This window comes from Lucilia sericata, unplaced genomic scaffold, assembly GCF_015586225.1.
Source record: "Lucilia sericata isolate MDLA Ls3-8-SP2 unplaced genomic scaffold, ASM1558622v1 Contig001497F_arrow, whole genome shotgun sequence".
In the NCBI taxonomy this organism is placed as follows: Eukaryota; Metazoa; Arthropoda; class Insecta; order Diptera; family Calliphoridae; genus Lucilia; species Lucilia sericata.
The window spans coordinates 88,569-111,597 of NW_023995425.1; the positions used below are offsets into that span (position 1 = coordinate 88,569).

The 23,029-nt window shown below is 31.9% G+C and overlaps 1 long non-coding RNA gene across 1 annotated transcript in view; it reads left to right on the forward strand.

Annotated features, from left to right (window-relative positions):
• LOC119611627 overlaps positions 1-15,593 on the forward strand; it is a 90,564-nt gene extending 74,971 nt beyond the window's left edge. The window contains exon 3 of the long non-coding RNA XR_005232088.1: positions 15,356-15,593. This is a non-coding gene — a long non-coding RNA (uncharacterized LOC119611627). The remainder of the gene's footprint in view (positions 1-15,355) is intronic.
• Positions 15,594-23,029: the final 7,436 nt, after the last annotated feature.

Genomic DNA, 23,029 nt, shown 5'->3' on the forward strand with positions numbered 1-23,029 from the left:
ATATTATTTTACAAGAAATTGAAAAAATATTATTTTTCTTTCCTTGTTTACTAATTTTATGACAATTAAGTTCTAGTCTATAGACTAGACTATAGACTAGACTATAGACTAGACTATAGACTAGACTATAGACTAGACTATAGACTAGACTATAGACTAGACTATAGACTAGACTATAGACTAGACTATAGACTAGACTATAGACTAGACTATAGACTAGACTATAGACTAGACTATAGACTAGACTATAGACTAGACTATAACTAGACTATAGACTAGACTATAGACTAGACTATAGACTAGACTATAGACTAGACTATAGACTAGACTATAGACTAGACTATAGACGAGACTAGAGACTAGACTATAGACTAGACCATATACTAGACTATAGACTAGACTATAGATAGACTATAGACTAGACTATAGACTAGACTATAGACTAGACTATAGACTAGACTATAGACTAGACTAGACTATAGTCTAGTCTATAGACTAGACTATAGACTAGACTATAGACTAGACTATAGAATAGACTATAGACTAGACTATAGAATAGACTATAGACTAGACTATAGACTAGACTATAGACTAGACTATAGACTAGACTATAGACTAGACTATAGACTAGACTATAGACTAACTATAGACTAGACTATAGACTAGACTATACTAGACTATAGACTAGACTATAGACTAGACTATAGACTAGACTATAGACTAGACTATAGACTAGACTATAGACTAGACTATAGACTAGACTATAGACTAACTATAGACTAGACTAAGACTAGACTAGAGACTAGACTATAGACTAGACTATAGACTAGACTATAGACTAGACTATAGACTAGACTAGACTACTATAGACTAGACTATAGACTATAGACTAGACTATAGACTAGACTATAGACTAGACTATAGACTAGACTATAGACTAGACTATAGACTAGACTATAGACTAGACTATAGACTAGACTATAGACTAGACTATAGACTAGACTATAGACTAGACTATAGAATAGACTATAGACTAACTATAGAATAGACTATAGACTAGACTATAGACTAGACTATAGACTATACTATATACTACACTATAGACTAGACTATAGACTAGACTATAACTAGACTAGACTAGACTATAGACTAGACTAGACTATAGACTAACTATAGAATAGACTATAGACTAACCTAGATATACTAGACTATAGACTAGACTATAGACTAGACTATAGACGAGACTATGACGACTAGACTACTAGAAGAGACTATAGACTAGACTATAGACTAGACTATAGACTAGACTATAGACTATTCTATAGACTAGTTCTATTCTGGTTCAGTTTTATTTCAGTTCTAGTTCAGTTCTAGTTCAGCTCTAGTTCAGTTCTAGTTCAGTTCTAGTTCAGTTCTAGTTCATTTCTAGTTCAGTTCTAGTTCAGTTCTAGTTCAGTTCTAGTTCAGTTTCTAGTTCAGTTCTAGTTCAGTTCTAGTTCAGTTCTAGTTCAGTTCTAGTTCAGTTCTAGTTCAGTTCTAGTTCAGTTCTAGTTCAGTTCTAGTTCAGTTCTAGTTCATTTCTAGTTCAGTTCTAGTTCAGTTCTAGTTCAGTTTCTAGTTCAGTTCTAGTTCAGTTCTAGTTCAGTTCTAGTTCAGTTCTAGTTCAGTTCTAGTTCAGTTCTAGTTCAGTTCTAGTTCAGTTCTAGTTCAGTTCTAGTTCAGTTCTAGTTCAGTTCTAGTTCAGTTCTAGTTCAGTTCTAGTTCAGTTCTAGTTCAGTTCTAGTTCAGTTCTAGTTCAGTTCTAGTTCAGTTTAGTTCAGTTCTAGTTCAGTTCTAGTTCAGTTCTAGTTCAGTTCTAGTTCAGTTCTAGTTCAGTTCTAGTTCAGTTCTAGTTCAGTTCTAGTTCAGTTCTAGTTCAGTTCTAGTTCAGTTCTAGTTCAGTTCTAGTTCAGTTCTAGTTCAGTTCTAGTTCAGTTCTAGTTCAGTTCTAGTTCAGTTCTAGTTCAGTTCTAGTTCTAGTTCAGGTTCTAGTTCAGTTCAGTTCAGTTCTAGTTCAGTTCTAGTTCAGTTCTAGTTCAGTTCTAGTTCTGTTCTAGTTCAGTTCTAGTTCAGTTCTAGTTCAGTTCTAGTTCAGTTCTAGTTCAGTTCTAGTTCAGTTCTAGTTCAGTTCTAGTTCAGTTCTAGTTCAGTTCTAGTTCAGTTCTAGTTCAGTTCTAGTTCTAGTTCAGTTCTAGTTCAGTTCTAGTTCAGTTCTAGTTCAGTTCTAGTTCTAGTTCAGTTCTAGTTCAGTTCTAGTTCAGTTCTAGTTCAGTTCTAGTTCAGTTCTAGTTCAGTTCTAGTTCAGTTCTAGTTCAGTTCTAGTTCAGTTCTAGTTCAGTTCTAGTTCAGTTCTAGTTCAGTTCTAGTTCAGTTCTAGTTCAGTTCTAGTTCAGTTCTAGTTCAGTTCTAGTTCAGTTCTAGTTCAGTTCTAGTTCAGTTCTAGTTCAGTTTTAGTTCAGTGCTAGTTCAGTTCAGTTCTAGTTCAGTTCTAGTTCAGTTCTAGTTCAGTTCTAGTTCAGTTCAGTTCAGTTCAGTTCAGTTTTAGTTCAGTTTAGTTCAGTTCTAGTTCAGTTCTAGTTCAGTTCTAGTTCAGTTCTAGTTCAGTTCTAGTTCAGTTCTAGTTCAGTTCTAGTTCAGTTCTAGTTCAGTTCTAGTTCAGTTCTAGTTCAGTTCTAGTTCAGTTCTAGTTCAGTTCTTGTTCTAGTTCAGTTCTAGTTCAGTTCTAGTTCAGTTCTAGTTCAGTTCTAGTTCAGTTCTAGTTCAGTTCTAGTTCAGTTCTAGTTCAGTTCTAGTTCAGTTCTAGTTCAGTTCTAGTTCAGTTCTAGTTCAGTTCTAGTTCAGTTCTAGTTCAGTTCTAGTTCAGTTCTAGTTCAGTTCTAGTTCAGTTCTAGTTCAGTTCTAGTTCAGTTCTAGTTCAGTTCTAGTTCAGTTCAGTTTCAGTTCAGTTCAGTTCATTTCAGTTCAGTTCTAGTTCAGTTCTAGTTCAGTTCTAGTTCAGTTCTAGTTCAGTTCTAGTTCAGTTCTAGTTCAGTTCTAGTTCAGTTCTAGTTCAGTTCTAGTTCAGTTCTAGTTCAGTTCTAGTTCAGTTCTAGTTCAGTTCTAGTTCAGTTCTAGTTCAGTTCTAGTTCAGTTCTAGTTCAGTTCTAGTTCAGTTCTAGTTCAGTTCTAGTTCTAGTTCAGTTCTAGTTCAGTTCTAGTCAGTTCTAGTTCAGTTCTAGTTCAGTTCTAGTTCAGTTCTAGTTTGTTCTAGTTCAGTTCTAGTTCAGTTCTAGTTCAGTTCTAGTTCAGTTCTAGTTCAGTTCTAGTTCAGTTCTAGTTCAGTTCTAGTTCAGTTCTAGTTCAGTTCTAGTTCAGTTCTAGTTCAGTTCTAGTTCAGTTCTAGTTCAGTTCTAGTTCAGTTCTAGTTCTAGTTCAGTTCTAGTTCAGTTCTAGTTCAGTTCTAGTTCAGTTCTAGTTCAGTTCTAGTTCAGTTCTAGTTCAGTTCTAGTTCAGTTCTAGTTCAGTTCTAGTTCAGTTCTAGTTCAGTTCTAGTTCAGTTCTAGTTCAGTTCTAGTTCAGTTCTAGTTCAGTTCTAGTTCAGTTCTAGTTCAGTTCTAGTTCAGTGCTAGTTCAGTTCAGTTCTAGTTCAGTTCTAGTTCAGTTCTAGTTCAGTTCTAGTTCAGTTCTAGTTCAGTTCTAGTTCAGTTTTAGTTCAGTTCTAGTTCAGTTCTAGTTCAGTTCTAGTTCAGTTCTAGTTCAGTTCTAGTTCAGTTTTTGTTCAGTTCTAGTTCAGTTCTAGTTCAGTTCTAGTTCAGTTCTAGTTCATTTCTAGTTCAGTTATAGTTCAGTTCTAGTTCAGTTCTAATGTTTTAAAGATTTTAAACTTTTCATTCATTATTCTTTTTCAAAATATTAAGCATTTGCTAAGGCTATTTAACTAATACATTTATAAAGCATACTTTAAGGCTTCATTTAACGTTTTATTTCTTACATTATTTGTTTAATATACCATCTTTTTTGTCATGATTTATCAGGGCGGCCATCAATAAAGATTTCTTTATGTTATTTCAAAACAAAACCAAATATTAGTTATATAAGCTCAATAAAACACAAATAATAAATAAAGACAACGAATGAAAAGCAGGACCAATGCCAAGAAAGAGAGTAAAAAATTACACACAATAATGAAATTTGTGTAAAAAGAAAGATTTTTAGACATTTTCATACAAATAGATTTTATAGAATTATAATTCAAGTCTTTAGATCTAAAGACTTTTGTTTAAAGAGATTATTTTGATACATACATTTCAGAATGAATATAAAAATAATTAAAATAAGTAAAATATTAACATCCAAAATAACATTTTTATTTCAAGGAAGTTAGATATGTTACAAATGAAATGAGATATAATTTAGTAAAATCGGTCCAGAAATATTGAATTTATGCACAATTAAGTGAAGCTAAATCATTTCGATAGAACTGCAAAAATTAAATAAATTAAGTTTAATTTTCCGCTCTTTTCCACTTTGTCAGGAGTGCTTCTACTAACATACTCATTTCAAACACTTTTTTTTGCTTGAAGACGTGACATAAGTACTAGTTATATTTTTCTATTTATAAAATTGTTTGCGCCTTCTTAAAACTATGCTTCTTACACTGCAGTCTCTCAACTTCTTAACCTTTACATATGTTTTTTTGTTTATTTATGTTATTGCTCGAAAGGGTTAATTATAATGCTGTAGCTTAAGTTTTTTTTTTAATGTGAACGTATATGATATTTTAATTTCTTTCATATTAAGTGCTTGTTATAACTTTTGTAGAAAAACTGAACGAGAAGAGAACTGAACTAGAACCGAACTAGAACTGAACTAGAACTGAACTAGAACTGAACTAGAACTGAACTAGAACTGAACTAGAACTGAACTAGAACTAACTAGAACTGCACTAACTGAACTATACTGAACTAAGAACTGAACTAGAACTGAACTAACTGAAACTGAACTTAACTAGAACTGAACTAGAACTGAACTAGAACTGAACTAGAACTGAACTAGAACTGAACTAGAACTGAACTAGAACTGAACTAGAACTGAACTTAGAACTGAACTAGAACTGAACTAGAACTGAACTAGAACTGAACTAGAACTGAACTAGAACTGAACTAGAACTGAAATAGAACTGAACTAGAACTAACTAGAACTGCACTAGAACTGAACTAGAACTGAACTAGAACTGAACTAGAACTGAACTAGAACTGAACTAGAACTGAACTAGAACTGAACTAGAACTGAACTAGAACTGAACTAGAACTGAACTAGAACTGAACTAGAACTGAATTAGAACTGAACTAGAACTGAACTAGAACTGAACTAGACTGAACTAGAACTGAATAGAACTGAACTAGAACTGAACTAGAACTGACTAGAACTGAACTAGAACTGAACTAGAACTGAACTAGAACTGACTAGAACTGAACTAGAACTGAACTAGAAACTAGAACAGAACTAGAACAGAACTAGGAACAGAACTAGAACAGAACTAGAACAGAACTAGAACAGAACTAGAAACAGAACTAGAACAGAACTAGAACAGAACTAGAACAGAACTAGAACAGAACTTAGAACAGAACTAGAACAGAACTAGAACAGAACTAGAACAGAACTAGAACAGAACTAGAACAGAACTAGAACAGAACTAGAACAAAACTAGATCAGAACTAGAACAGAATGAACTAGAATAGAAACTAGAACAAACATGAACTAGAACAGAACTGAATCTAGAACAGAACAGAACTAGAACAGAAACTGAACTAGAACAGAACTAGAACTAGAACTAGAACTAGAACTAGAACTGAACTAGAACTGAACTAGAACTGAACTAGAAACTGAAACTAGAACTGAACTAGAACTGAACTAGAACTGAACTAGAACTGAACTAGAACTGAACTAGAACTGAACTAGAACTGAACTAGAACTGAACTAGAACTGAACTAGAACTGAACTAGAAACTGAACTAGAACTGAACTAGAACTGAACTAGAACTGAACTAGAACTGAACTAGAACTGAACTAGAACTGAACTAGAACAGAACTAGAACTGAACTAGAACTGAACTAGAACTGAACTAGAACTGAACTAGAACAGAACTAAAACAGAACTAGAACAGAACTAGAACAGAACTAGAACAGAACTAGAACAGAACTAGAACAGAACTAGAACAAAACTAGAACAGAACTAGAACAGAACTAGAACAGAACTAGAACAGAACTAGAACAGAACTAGAACAGAACTAGAACAGAACTAGAACAGAACTAGAACAGAACTAGAACAGAACTAGAACAGAACTAGAACAGAACTAGAACAGAACTAGAACAGAACTAGAACAGAACTAGAACAGAACTAGAACAGAACTAGAACCAGAACAGAACTAGAACAGAACTAGAACAGAACTAGAACAGAACTAGAACAGAACTAGAACAGAACTAGAACAGAACTAGAACAGAACTAGAACAGAACTAGAACGGAACTAGAACAGAACTAGAACAGAACTAGAACAGAACTAGAACAGAACTAGAACAGAACTAGAACAGAACTAGAACAGAACTAGAACAGAACTAGAACAGAACTAGAACAGAACTAGAACAGAACTAGAACAGAACTAGAACAGAACTAGAACAGAACAAGAACAGAACTAGAACAGAACAAGAACAGAACTAGAACAGAACTAGAACAGAACTAGAACAGAACTAGAACAGAACTAGAACAGAACTAGAACAGAACTAGAACAGAACTAGAACAGAACTAGAACAGAACTAGAACAGAACTAGAACAGAACTAGAACAGAACTAGAACAGAACTAGAACAGAACTAGAACAGAACTAGAACAGAACTAGAACAGAACTAGAACAGAACTAGAACAGAACTAGAACAGAACAGAACTAGAACAGTACTAGAACAGAACTAGACCAGAACTAGAACAGAAGTAGAACTGAACTAGAAGAACTAGAACTGAACTGACTGAACTGAACTAGAACTGAACTAGAACTGAACTAGAACTGAACTAGAACTGAACTAGAACTGAACTAGAACTGAACTAGAACTGAACTAGAACTGAACTAGAACTGAACTAGAACTGAACTAGAACTGAACTAGAACTGAACTAGAACTGAACTAGAACTGAACTAGAACTGAACTAGAACTGAACTAGAACTGAACTAGAACTGAACTAGAACTGAACTAGAACTGAACTAGAACTGAACTAGAACTGAACTAGAACTGAACTAGAACTGAACTAGAACTGAACTAGAACTGAACTAGAACTGAACTAGAACTGAACTAGAACTGAACTAGAACTGAACTAGAACTGAACTAGAACTGAACTAGAACTGAACTAGAACTGAACTAGAACTGAACTAGAACTGAACTAGAACTGAACTAGACTACTAGAACTGAACTAGAACTGAACTAGAACTAAACTAGAACTGAACTAGAACTGAACTAGAACTGAACAAGAACTGAACTAGAACTGAACTTTAACTGAACTAGAACTGAACTAGAACTGATCGAGAACTGAACTAGAACTGAACTAGAATTGAACTAGAATTGAACTAGAACTGAACTAAAACTGAACTAGAACTGTTCTAGAACAGAACTAGAACAGAACTAGAACAGAACTAGAACAGAACTAGAACAGAACTAGAACTAGAACAGAACTAGAACAGAACTAGAACAGAACTAGAACAGAACTAGAACAGAACTAGAACAGAACTAGAACAGAACTAGAACAGAACTAGAACAGAACTAGAACTGAACTAGAACTGAACTAGAACTGAACTAGAACTGAACTAGAACTGAACTAGAACTGAACTAGAACTGAACTAGAACTGAACTAGAACTGAACTAGAACTGAACTAGAACTGAACTAGAACTGAACTAGAACTGAACTAGAACTGAACTAGAACTGAACTAGAACTGAACTAGAACTGAACTAGAACTGATCGAGAACTGATCGAGAACTGAACTAAAACCCTCTTTTATAGATTTTTCTTACAATTTCTTCTTTTTTAAGAAAATTTAACAACTTATTGCAAAAAACTTAAAGTAGATTTATCAAATAAACATTTGAAGACTAGAAAAGCAAAAAGTTGCTGGAATATCCTAATATTATTTTTCCCCCTACATGACAAACTGACAGAACAATTTTTTCATATTCTTAAACGATTTCATGAGCAAAACCGTTTTGTTTTTTTTTTTTAATTCCGAAACTTCCAAAGTAGTTAATGTTATAAGACGTAGTAGTAGTTGTGTGTGTGGTTGAAAAATATGTATAAAAATATATTTTTTTGTTCTTGTTGTTTTTCTGCAACATTTTGACAGTTGACATATTTTGACGTAACGTCAACAAGCCACAAAACGTAAATGTATTTTTAAGTACTATTTAAAACCATTAGTAGGGGCTAGAAATAGAAAAAAAAACTAAATATATGAATGAATATTTAAAAGAAAACGATTATGGTCGACTAAGAATATAATGTTTAATTTGCCCCAGTCTTAAATGAGCATAACTTTAACCTAAAGTGATTGATTGATTTTGGTTGTCAAATAAAAAAACAATTAAAAAAGTAATTTTACTCAATATATGTCATTATAAGGTCATTCCCCTTATTACTTACTCATTATCTAAAATTTGTCATAATTGCAAATAATCTTATCGTTTCTTTAACGCATTTTCTTATCAATATTTTGCCTAAAGTAGGGTAATTTTCTAAATACCTTGCTTTCTCTCTATATAAAGTTTTATAATACAAATGTCAATTTGTCTTACGAGTACAGTGTTATTTTCTTTTTCGACAAGCATGAAGTATACTATTAGGCATTATTTAAAACTTTTATTCACAGCATACTTTAAGGCCCGAGAAAATAGTTTAAGTACAAATTGATAGCAAAATAGAAAAAAATCCAAAACCTATTAAATAAAAATCTAGGTAAAGTAAACATTTGTCATGTTTGTAAATCAAAAAAGTGTTAACCCCTCCCCCTTTTTCACAGCAGGTGCTTCAGCTCTCCTCCTCCTAAATGCATAAATCAGCTTTTATCCCACTGATTTCTTAATAAAAACCCAATTTTTCTTTTAACCTTTAACAATTTTCTTTTACATTTTTCTTTCGATTCCATGGAAAATTATCATTTCCGTTTGGTTTGGTTAGAGTAAGAAATTTATATGTATGCTTTGTCTTTTTTCCTTAAGTAAAGTCCATTAGTAACGCATAATTTAATTTTTTTCTATTATCATTACATGGCAAGTTGTTTTTTCTACTTCCTTCTCTTCTCCTCTGTTTAAATTTTCTTCTTTTTTATGCTCATTTTTCTTTTCTTCTTTTTTTCTCAACACTTAAAGTCATTTAGAGGCAAATAAATCAAATCATCATCAAGAGGAAACTACACCTTGGTTATATTTAATAGAAAAAGTAAATATTTTATTTTAGTTTCTTTTATCTATTTAGTTTAAAATGTTGTAATAAGAAAAGGATATTACTTACTGGATGTGAGCTAAATAATGGCAAAAAGAGGAGCAAGAGAGGATTAAGGGATTAAGACTACACTATAGACAAAACTATAAACTAGACTATAGACTAGACCAGCGGTTCCCACTGATTTTTACTTCGCGGACCCCTTGAAGAGCTTATTTAATTTCGCGGACCCCCATACATATTTTTTTTCCCGTACATTGAGAATATATATTATTTCAGATAGGTTTTCAATTGCATGTTTTGAAGATAGAATGACTTCTTTGTTGATATGTTAACATGATGTTTAATTTTATGATCGTGAGATCTTTCATGTTCATTTTTCTTCAAGGTAGTTTCTTTATCAAATATTGTCACATGTGCTTTCAAAAATTTGTTGCGATTGCAAAGGGTGAACTGAGTAAGTGAGCTAAGTTTTCGGGAAAATAATATAAGAAAGTTGGACTTCTTCTATGTTGTTGCGGAATGCGTTATCCGCATAATATATGATTTGAACTCTTTGTTAAAGTAGTGTGAATTTGGAACTTAAATTTGAATTTTAAAATACCAACGAATTATTTTACTTCATGGTTTTTGGCTACATATTTACGCGAAACGCTATGGATTTTCTGATGTTAATTTAATAATATGTATTGGTCGACAAAATCAAGTTAAAATCTGTGTATCACGTCGGATTGTAATATTTATAAAGAGATGCATAAAGAGTCACCTCTGTTTTGGAAATATATAATTGTTGTCCTTTCAAACGAGAACACTTTTGCTTACAATTTGATAAACTTAAATCTGTAATAAGCTTGTATTTGAATTGAACTTCATACTCCGGAATACCAGTATCCCTAATTTAATTGTAAGGCAGAGTATTATTTGTCTGAAATAAAAACCATTATTTCAGTACATATACAGGAAATAAAAATTACAAATCACGCAGTACTTTACTTTATAAAAGTTATACAATAAATTTGTAGGGCCTAGCTTCTTCCTGATAAACAACCGAAAAAATAAAATTCAAAAAGTCACCAAAAAATTTGGGATTATTGCACAAAAATTGGATATATTGTACATACATATAAAAGCAGAATATTGTTTATTCATGGTTTTTTTCGTTCGTCGTCGCGGACCCCCTAGGATTTTACTACGGACCACTAGGGGTCCGCGGACCCCCGTTTGGGAACCGTTGGACTAGACTATAGACTATAATATAGATTAGACTATATACATAGTCTAGTAGACTATAGTAGTCTAGTCTACTAGACTAGATTATTGACTAGACTATAGACTAGACTATAGACTAGACTATATAGTAGACTATAGACTAGACTATAGACTAGGCTATAGACTAGACTATAGACTAGACTATAGACTAGACTATAGACTAGACCATAGACTAGACCATAGACTAGACTATAGACTAGACTATAGACTAGACTATAGACTAGACTATAGACTAGACTATAGACTAGACTATAGACTAGACTATAGACTAGACTATAGACTAGACTATAGACTAGACTATAGACTAGACTATAGACTAGACTATAGACTAGACTATAGACTAGACTATAGACTAGACGATAGACTAGACTATAGACTAGACTATAGACTAGACTATAGACTAGACTATAGACTAGACTATAGACTAGACTATAGACTAGACTATAGACTAGACTATAGACTAGACTATAGACTAGACTATAGACTAGACTATAGACTAGACTATAGACTAGACTATAGACTAGACTATAGACTAGACTATAGACTAGACTATAGACTAGACTATAGACTAGACTATAGACTAGACTATAGACTAGACTATAGACTAGACTATAGGCTAGACTATAGACTAGACTATAGGCTAGACTATAGACTAGACTATAGGCTAGACTATAGACTAGACTATAGACTAGACTATAGACTAGACTATAGACTAGACTATAGACTAGACTATAGACTAGACTATAGACTAGACTATAGACTAGACTATAGACTAGACTATAAACTAGACTATAGACTAGACTATAGACTAGACTATAGACTAGACTATAGACTAGACTATATACTAGACTATAGTCCAAACTATAATATAGTCCAGACTATAGACTAGACTATAGACTAGACTATAGACTATACTATAGACTAGACTATAGACTAGACTATAGACTAGACCATAGACTAGACTATAGACTAGACTAGACTATAGACTAGACTAGACTATAGACTAGGCTGCAGACAACACTATAGTCCAGACTATAGGCTAGACTATAGACTAGACTATAGACTAGACCATAGACTAGACTATAGACTAGACTATAGACTAGACTATAGACTAGACTAGACTATAGACTAGACTAGACTGCAGACAACACTATAGTCCAGACTATAGGCTAGACTATAGGCTAGACTGTATTTCAGACTATAGACTAGACTATAATCCAGAATATAGACTAGAGTATAGTCCAGACTATAGGCTAGACTATAGACTAGACTATAGTCCAGACTATAGACTAGACTATAGTCCAGACTATAGACTAGACTATAGTCCAAACTATAGACTAGACTATAGTCCAAACTATAGACTAGACTATAGTCCAAACTATAGACTAGACTATAGTCCAGACTATAGTCCACACAATAGACTAGACTATAGTCCAGACTATAGTCCTGACTATGGAGTAGACTATAGTATAGAATATAGACAAAACTATAGTCCAGACTATAGGCTACCTTTAGTCCAGACTATAGGTTAGACTATAGACTGGAGTATTGACTAGAGTATAGAGTAGATTATAGTATAGACTGGTCTGGACTTTGTTCTAGACTACAGTACAGATTATAGTCATGACTGATCCTTGAAAATCTCTCTAAAATGTATTTTATTAATCATGGGATTTTTTTTTCTTTTCTTTTAAGAAAATAATTTCAATGATAAATGAGTATATTGCCATTAGTCAAATTAACATTAAAAAAATATTCGGCTAAAAATAATTTTAAAAAATATTTCCTTTACTTATATACATATATGCCCCCCAAAACAAAAATTATACATAACATATTTTTTCAAGATCATAAACAAATTTAATTTATACATAAAAGCAAAGAATATGTACAATGTCATCCTCAGTTATATGAATTTAAAAAGAAAATTTTTATTATATTTCTTTTTTATAATTTTAAAAGAATTTTTTTTAAAGATAAGATATTAATTTTACGTTTTTTTTTCTGTATACATAAAATAAATAAAACAAATATCAAGAAAAACTGAATATAATGAAGGTCTTTTCTGGTTGTAGAGCTGATAAAAACATGAACAAATTACTTAAATTAAAAAAAAGAGTACAAAAAAACTATTATCAGGTACAGGTGCTGCAAATAACATTAATTAAATGAGAAATGTGCAAAGAAAAGTTTAACACCTTGAGAAAAAAATTAGGGAATTTTTTAAATAATTAAAAGTTTAATAATTCTATAGTATAGAATAAATTGTAGTCTGTAATATAGAATAGACTATAGTCTGGACTATAGAATAGACTACAGTCTGGACTATAGAATAGACTACAGTCTGGACTGTATAATAAACTATAGTCGGAATTATAGAGTAAACTATAGTTTTGACTATAGAATAGACTATAGTCTGGACTATAGAATAGACTATAGTCTGGACTATAGAATAGACTATAGTCTGGACTATAGAATATATTATAGTCTGGACTATAGAATAGCCTATAGTCTGAACTATAGAATAGCCTATAGTCTGGACTATAGAATAGACTATAGTCTGGATTATAGAATAGTCTATAGCCTGGACTATAGAATAGGCTATAATCTGGACTATAGAATTGGCTATAGTCTGGATTATGGAATATACTACAATGTGGACTAAAGAATAGTCTATAGTCTGGACTATAGAATAGTCATAGTCTGAACTATGGAAGAGTCTATAGTCTGGACTATAGAATAGACTATAGTCTGGACTATAGAATAGACTGTAGTCTGGACTATAGAATAGACTATAGTCTGGACTATAGAATAGACTATAGTCTGGACTATAGAATAGACTATAGTCTGGACTATAGAATAGACTATAGTCTGGACTATAGAATAAACTATAGTCTGGACTATAGAATAGACTATAGTCTGGACTATAGAATAGACTATAGTTTGGACTATAGAATAGACTATAGTTTGGACTATAGAATAGACTATATTCTGGACTATAGAATAGTCTATAGTCTGGATTATAGAATAGTCTATAGCCTGGAATATAGAATAGGCTATAATCTGGACTATAGAATAGGCTATAGTCTGGACTATAGAATAGTCTACAGTCTGGACTATAGAATAGACTATAGTCCGGACTATAGAATAGTCTATAGTCTGGACTATAGAATAGTCATAATCTGGACTATAGAAGAGTCTATAGTCTGGACTATAGAATAGTATATAGTCTGGACTATAAAATAGTCTAAAGTCCGGACTATAGAATAGACTATAGTCTGGACTATAGAATAGTCTACAGTCTGGATTATAGAATAGACTATAGTCTGGACTATTGAATAGACTATAGTCTGGACTATAGAATAGTCTATTGTCTGGACTATAGAATAGTCTATAGTCTGGACTATAGAAGAGTCTATAGTCTGGACTATAGAAGAGTCTATAGTCTGGACTATAGAAGAGTCTATAGTCTGGCCTATGGAATAGTCTATAGTCTGGACTATAGAAAGTCTATAGTCTGGACTATAGAATAGCCTATAGTCTGGACTATAGAATAGACTATAGTCTGGACTATAGAATAGACTATAGTCTGGACTATAGAATAGACAATAGTCTGGACTATAGAATAGTCTATAGCCTGGACTATAGAATAGGCTATAGTCTGGACTATAGAATATACTACAATGTGGTCTTTATAATAGATTATAGTGTGGACTATAGAAGAGTCTATAGTCTGGACTATAGAATAGTCTATAGTCTGGACTATAGAATAGTCTAAAGTCTGGACTATAGAATATACTATAGTCTGGACTATAGAATAGACTATAGTCTGGACTATGGAATAGGCCATAATCTGGACTTTATAATAGATTATATTCTGGACTATAAAATAGTCTGAGCTATAGAATATACTATAAGATAGAACAGTATTGGCTTTAGTCTAATCTAAAGCAATTAAAATCTCATTATGTCTGGCAACCTTAGCAATTTATTGTTTTAAGTACTTTTCTACCTTAAAAAAAACTTTTCCCAAAAGTTTAAAATAACCTAGAGATGTAATTAAACTTTGTCTACAATCTTCTAGGCTCCAGCCAATAAAAAACACCTAATCATTGGATTTCATTTAACCTTCCCTTGACAATTCCCTCTTACATTCTATAAAATTTTTATTAGTAAAACTTTTTTTTTTTTTTTAATCCCTTTAGTAAAGAAAATAATTTAATTTAAATTGCACGTGCGGTAAGCACATTGTGTGTGAAATAATAAAGCATACACTTAGACACACACACAAAAACCAACAAATAACCAAATTCTATTTAGCACTAATTAAAAATTAATTAAATAGCGGCTAAAGTAAACAAATAATTAATTTATTATATTTTTTTGAAAATATTTTGGTGTTTTCCTCAAAGCAACGACCATTAATCTATATTTATTATAAACAGCCGCTAAATAAACGATAAAGCATTAGAGTAAAACTAAACGTATAAGCAGTAGAGTAAACAGGAGAGCAACTCCCTGATTGTCAATATTTAAAACACGTTACAGTTTTTTATAAATTATATTAATTTATACCTTTTTCTCTTTATTTCTTTACAGGTAATATTCTAGGAACTTTTATGAAAAATGATATAATTTAATTATTTTGTATAACTTATTAGGTGAGTTTATTAAAGCGTCATTTTAAAATGTTGCTGATGTGTCATTATTATTTTTTTTTGTGCATTTACGCCGACATTTTAATTATGTTAAAATGCATTTAAGTTGGTAAATTACATAAACCGCCTTTTTTCAAATAATTAATAAACACCATTTCCCGCTAGACTCTAGAGCAGACTATAGACTAGACCACATATTAGACTATAGACTAGACTATAGACTAGACTATAGACTAGACTATAGACTAGACTATAGACTAGACTATAGACTAGACTATAGACTAGACTGTAGATTAGACTATGGACTAGACTATAGACTAGACTATAGACTAGACTACAGAATAGACTATAGATTATACTATAGACTAGACTATAGACTAGACTATAGACTAGACTATAGATTATACTATAGACTAGACTATAGACTAGACTATAGACTAGACTATAGACTAGACTATAGACTAGACTATAGACTAGACTATAGACTAGACTATAGATTATACTATAGACTAGACTATAGATTATACTATAGACTAGACTATAGACTAGACTATAGACTAGACTATAGACTAGACTATAGACTATACTATAGACTAGACTATAGACTAGACTATAGACTTGACTATAGACTAGACTATAGACTAGACTATGAACTAGACTATAGACTAGATTAGACTAGACTATAGACTAGACTATAGACTAGACTATAGACTAGACTATAGACTAGACTATAGACTAGACTATAGACTAGACTATAGACTAGACTATAGACTAGACTATAGACTAGACTATAGACTAGACTATAGACTAGACTATAGACTAGACTATAGACTGGACTATAGACTAGACTATAGACTAGACTATAGACTAGACTATAGACTAGACTATAGACTAGACTATAGACTAGACTATAGACTAGACTATAGACTAGACTATAGACTAGACTATAGACTAGACTATAGACTAAACTATAGACTAGACTATAGACTAGACTATAGACTAGACTATACTAGACTATATAAGACTATAGACTAGACTATAGACTAGACTATAGACTAGACTATAGACTAGACTATAGACTAGACTATAGACTAGACTATAGACTAGACTATAGACTAGACTATAGACTAGACTATAGACTAGACATAGACTAGACAATAGACTAGACTATAGACTAGACTATAGACTAGACTATAGACTAGACTATAGACTAGACTATAGACTAGACTATAGACTAGACTATAGACTAGACTATAGACTAGACTATAGACTAGACTATAGACTAGACTATAGACTAGACTATAGACTAGACTATAGACTAGACTATAGACTAGACTATAGACTAGACTATAGACTAGACTATAGACTAGACTATAGACTAGACTATAGACTAGACTATAGACTAGACTATAGACTAGACTATAGACTAGACTATAGACTAGACTATAGACTAGACTATAGACTAGACTATAGACTAGACTATAGACTAGACTATAGACTAGACTATAGACTAGACTATAGACTAGACTATAGACTAGACTATAGACTAGACTATAGACTAGACTATAGACTAGACTATAGACTAGAGACTATAGACTAGACTATAGACTAGACTATAGACTAGACTATACTAGACTATAGACTAGACTATAGACTAGACTATAGACTAGACTATAGACTAGACTATAGACTAGACTATAGACTAGACTATAGACTAGACTATAGACTAGACTATAGACTAGACTATAGACTAGACTATAGACTAGACTATAGACTAGACTATAGACTAGACTATAGACTAGACTATAGACTAGACTATAGACTAGACTATAGACTAGACTATAGACTAGACTATAGACTAGACTATAGACTAGACTATAGACTAGACTATAGACTAGACTATAGACTAGACTATAGACTAGACTATAGACTAGACTATAGACTAGACTATAGACTAGACTATAGACTAGACTATAGACTAGACTAGACTAGACTATAGACTAGACTATAGACTAGACTATAGACTAGACTATTGACTAGACTATAGACTAGACTATTGACTAGACTATAGACTAGACTATAGACTAGACTATTGACTAGACTATAGACTCTAGGCTAGACTATACTATTTAATACACTAGATTAAAGAATAGAATTCTGTACTGTTTTCTCAAAAACGGTGTCTCTACTGTCATTTTGTTATTTTAAAGTTTTGTGTTATGTTTTGAAATGTCAAAAGCTTTTGCTTTTAAAATAATAGTTAACTGTCAACCATAAATTCCCAACGCCCTGAATACAAACAACATTTTCATTAATAAATATTTAATTAACAACAAAATAATGAAATCCTGCAACAATTTAACATAATAATTAAAGTTAATAAACATGTCAGTGGAAAGTACATTTGTATGTAAGTCTAGGGCGTATGAGTAACATCATTTAAAAACATAAGAATTAATAACAATCATACGTCATGTTAACAGCTTAAAGAAAGAAATTTCAGAATTTTTGTTTTTTTAGTAATTCTCTTTATGTTTGTTCTGTCTGTTAATGATTGATGTTTTTAATTTGTAAGAAAAACTGTTTAACATTTTAAAGCCAATTTCTTTTATAAAACTCTTTTAACTAAAAGTGGCTTAAATAAAAATGTTTTATGTCTGTTCATTTATAAAAGTATAATATTTTTATTTTATTTCGCAAATGTGTTGTTGTTATTGCTAAACAACTTTAAACGGAAGCAGTTTCAATAGGTTGTAAAAATTCAACAGCCAACAAATAAACAAAAACAACCTTCCTCAAACACCCACCTTAGTACACATGCAACATCACTACTACCACCAACAACAGCAGCCACCAACAACTCATTTAAAACATTTTATTTAAAATATAGAGTATTTTTAACAAACATAGAATTCCATTTAGTTCTTTCTTTGTAGATTTTTTTGTATAGAGGCGAGAAAAAATGTAGAATGTAAAATGTGTTTTTTACAAAATTACTGCACAATGGTGAGAGTAGATATAAGGGACAAAGTCTAGTCTATAGTGTAGTTTATAGTCTAGTCTATAGTCTAGTTTATAGCCTAGTCTATAGTCTAGTTTATAGTCTAGTCTAGTCTATAGTCAAGTCTATAGTGTAGTCTGTAGTCTAGTCTATAGTCTAGTCTATAGTCTAGTCTATAGTCTAGTCTATAGTCTAGTCTATAGTCTAGTCTATAGTCTAGTCTATAGTCTAGTCTATAGTCTAGTCTATAGTCTAGTCTATAGTCTAGTCTATAGTCTAGTCTATAGTCTAGTCTATAGTCTAGTCTATAGTCTAGTCTATAGTCTAGTCTATAGTCTAGTCTATAGTCTAGTCTATAGTCTAGTCTATAGTCTAGTCTATAGTCTAGTCTATAGTCTAGTCTATAGTCTAGTCTATAGTCTAGTCTATAGTCTAGTCTATAGTCTAGTCTATAGTCTAGTCTATAGTCTAGTCTATAGTCTAGTCTATAGTCTAGTCTATAGTCTAGTCTATAGTCTAGTCTATAGTCTAGTCTATAGTCTAGTCTATAGTCTAGTCTATAGTCTAGTCTATAGTCTAGTCTATAGTCTAGTCTATAGTCTAGTCTATAGTCTAGTCTATAGTCTAGTCTATAGTCTAGTCTATAGTCTAGTCTATAGTCTAGTCTATAGTCTAGTCTATAGTCTAGTCTATAGTCTAGTCTATAGTCTAGTCTATAGTCTAGTCTATAGTCTAGTCTATAGTCTAGTCTATAGTCTAGTCTATAGTCTAGTCTATAGTCTAGTCTATAGTCTAGTTAGTCTATAGTCTAGTCTATAGTCTAGTCTATAGTCTAGTCTATAGTCTAGTCTATAGTCTAGTCTATAGTCTAGTCTATAGTCTAGTATATAGTCTAATATATAGTCTATATATATAGTCTATATATATAGTCTATATATAGTCTAGTCTATAGTCTAGTCTATAGTCTAGTCTATAGTCTAGTCTATAGTCTAGTCTATAGTCTAGTCTATAGTCTAGTCTATAGTCTAGTCTAGTCTAGTCTATAGTCTAGTCTATAGTCTAGTCTATATCTAGTCTATAGTCTAGTCTATAGTCTAGTCTATAGTCTAGTCTATAGTCTAGTCTATAGTCTAGTCTATAGTCTAGTCTATAGTCTAGTCTATAGTCTAGTCTATAATCTAGTCTATAGTCTAGTCTATAGTCTAGTATATAGTCTAGTCTATAGTCTAGTCTATAGTCTAGTCTATAGTCTAGTCTATAGTCTAGTCTATAGTCTAGTCTATAGTCTAGTCTATAGTCTAGTCTATAGTCTAGTCTATAGTCTAGTCTATAGTCTAGTCTATAGTCTAGTCTATAGTCTAGTCTATAGTCTAGTCTATAGTCTAGTCTATAGTCTAGTCTATAGTCTAGTCTATAGTCTAGTCTATAGTCTAGTCTATAGTCTAGTCTATAGTCTAGTCTATAGTCTAGTCTATAGTCTAGTCTATAGTCTAGTCTATAGTCTAGTCTATAGTCTAGTCTATAGTCTAGTCTATAGTCTAGTCTATAGTCTAGTCTATAGTCTAGTCTATAGTCTAGTCTATAGTCTAGTCTATAGTCTATAGTCTCTATAGTCTAGTCTATAGTCTAGTCTAGTCTAGTCTATAGTCTAGTCTATAGTCTAGTCTGTAGTCTAGTCTCTAGTCTAGTCTATAGTCTAGTCTATAGTCTAGTCTATAGTCTAGTCTATAGTCTAGTCTATAGTATAGTCTATAGTCTAGTCTATAGTCTAGTCTATAGTCTAGTCTATAGTCTAGTCTATAGTCTAGTCTATAGTCTAGTCTATAGTCTAGTCTATAGTCTAGTCTATAGTCTAGTCTATAGTCTAGTCTATAGTCTAGTCTATAGTCTAGTCTATAGTCTAGTCTATAGTCTAGTCTATAGTCTAGTCTATAGTCTAGTCTATAGTCTAGTCTATAGTCTAGTCTATAGTCTAGTCTATAGTCTAGTCTATAGTCTAGTCTATAGTCTAGTCTATAGTCTAGTCTATAGTCTAGTCTATAGTCTAGTCTATAGTATAGTCTATAGTCCAGTCTATAGTCTAGTCTATAGTCTAGTCTATAGTCTAGTCTATAGTCTAGTCTATAGTCTAGTCTATAGTCTAGTCTATAGTCTAGTCTATAGTCTAGTCTATAGTCTAGTCTAAAGTCTAGTCTATAGTCTAGTCTATAGTCTAGTCTATAGTCTAGTCTATAGTCTAGTCTATAGTCTAGTCTATAGCCAAGTCTATAGTCTAGTCTATAGTCTAGTCTATAGTCTAGTCTATAGTCTAGTCTATAGTCTAGTCTATAGTCTAGTCTATGGTCTAGTCTATAGTCTAGTCTATAGTCTAGTCTATAGTCTAGTCTATAGTCTAGTCTATAGTCTAGTCTATAGCCAAGTCTATAGTCTAGTCTATAGTCTAGTCTATAGTCTAGTCTATAGTCTAGTCTATAGTCTAGTCTATAGCCAAGTCTATAGTCTAGTCTATAGTCTAGTCTATAGTCTAGTCTATAGTCTAGTCTATAGTCTAGTCTATAGTCTAGTCTATAGTCTAGTATATAGTCTAGTCTATAGTCTAGTCTATAGTCTAGTCTAGTCTAGTCTATAGTCTAGTCTATAGTCTAGTCTATAGTCTAGTCTATAGTCTAGTCTATAGTCTAGTCTATAGTCTAGTCTATAGTCTAGTCTATAGTCTAGTCTATAGTCTAGTCTATAGTCTAGTCTATAGTCTAGTCTATGGTCTAATCTATAGTCTAGTCTATAGTCTAGTCTATAGTCTAGTCTATAGTGTAGTCTATAGTCCAGTCTTTAGTCTAGTCTATAGTCCAGTCTATAGTCTAGTCTATAGTCCAGTCTATAGTCTAGTCTATAGTCTAGTCTATAGTCTAGTCTATAGTCTAGTCTATAGTCTAGTCTATAGTCTAGTCTATACTCTAGTTTATAGTCTAGTCTATGGTCTAGTCTATTGTCTAGTCTATAGTCTAGTCTATAGTCTAGTCTATGGTCTAGTCTATAGTCTAGTCTATAGTCTAGTCTATAGTCTAGTCTATAGTCTAGTCTATAGTCTAGTCTATAGTCTAGTCTATAGTCTAGTCTATAGTCTAGTCTATAGTCTAGTCTATAGTCTAGTCTATAGTCTAGTCTATAGTCTAGTCTATAGTCTAGTTATAGTCTAGTCTAGTCCTAGTCTAGTCTATAGTCTAGTCTATAGTCTAGTCTATAGTCAAGTCTATAGTCTAGTCTATAGTCTAGTCTATAGTCCAGTCTATAGTCTTAGTCTATAGGTCGAGTCTATAATCTAGTCTATAGACTAGTCTATAGTCTAACCTTGTTCTGTTTTTATATTTTACTATTAAATCTCCCCATAGTGCTCTAAACAACTACTACTGAGTTTAGTAGCCTCAAAGCAGACAAGCTTCATTTGTTTTTCTTTTCCCTCTTTTTCCTGCAACCACCCTCTCTCTTACCTCTAACACTTTGGTTTTGACTTGTAAGTTTTTATTGCAACTGCAGCCAACTTTTAAAACAAAACACTATGGGTAAATTTTAACAAAAAAGAGGAAAGAAAAGATAAAATTTCTAATGCTGTTAGGTTGTATTAACAACACAATCTTTCAAAACAATTGAAAAAATAGCTAAATCATTCAAAAGTTTCGCGAAAATCCACTTTAGGACCTATTGTTTTAACCTCCAGTTTAATCCATATTCAAAGCTTTAATGCTGTCTAATTGTATAAATTTTATTAAAATCCTTTTAGAAATTTATATCTTTTATTTCGTAAATTTCCCCCCACTGTGCAACACATGGCTAAAATTGTAATCAACAAGTGTGTGTGGGCTTCAACCAACAAACCCAAGCAGCAGCAGCAAACATGCAAAAAAAAAAAACAACAACTTAGGCGACTCCAAAGAAAATGGTTAAAAAACAAAAATTTAGCAAAATATACAAAGAGAAACACAAAAGAAAAACACTCAACTAAACTAAACTATAGTCTCTTGTTCGTGCTTTATTTCTCATTCCTTTTTGGTCGATATATAAAAAGAAACATGTAAATGTTCTTTTGTTGTAGTTTTTGTTTTGATTTTTATGGCCACAGACGCCGACAAAGGCCATGCAAGTCATAATTTACGTTTGCGGTTTAAGAAAAGTGAAAAAAAAAAAACAACAAAATAAAAAGGAAATGGCAATAACAACCAACAACTACACCACAGCAAAACAGTTAATAACAAAAACAAATCAAAACTGTTTTTTTTTTTCTATGTAAACAAACAAACATACATACTTGTATAAAATAGTAGTAGTTTTGCTAACATTTACGTTGTTTAAATATGTAGTAGGTTTTATTATTTTTGTTATTGGATTTTTCTTGCTCTAACAAGATTAGTTTTTTTTTGTGTAAAATATCTGATAAATTATGTTAAATTATAGAAATTTTTTCTTGTTTATAATAAAATCTCTTGTTGGTAATTTCTAATATTATTTGTTTTTATTGTTTTTGTAGTTTTTTCTTTTAAGCTGCAAATCAAATTGTTGAAGAATATGATATAAACGTGGGATTTTCTTTATATTAAAGCCAATTGATTAGTGTGGTTT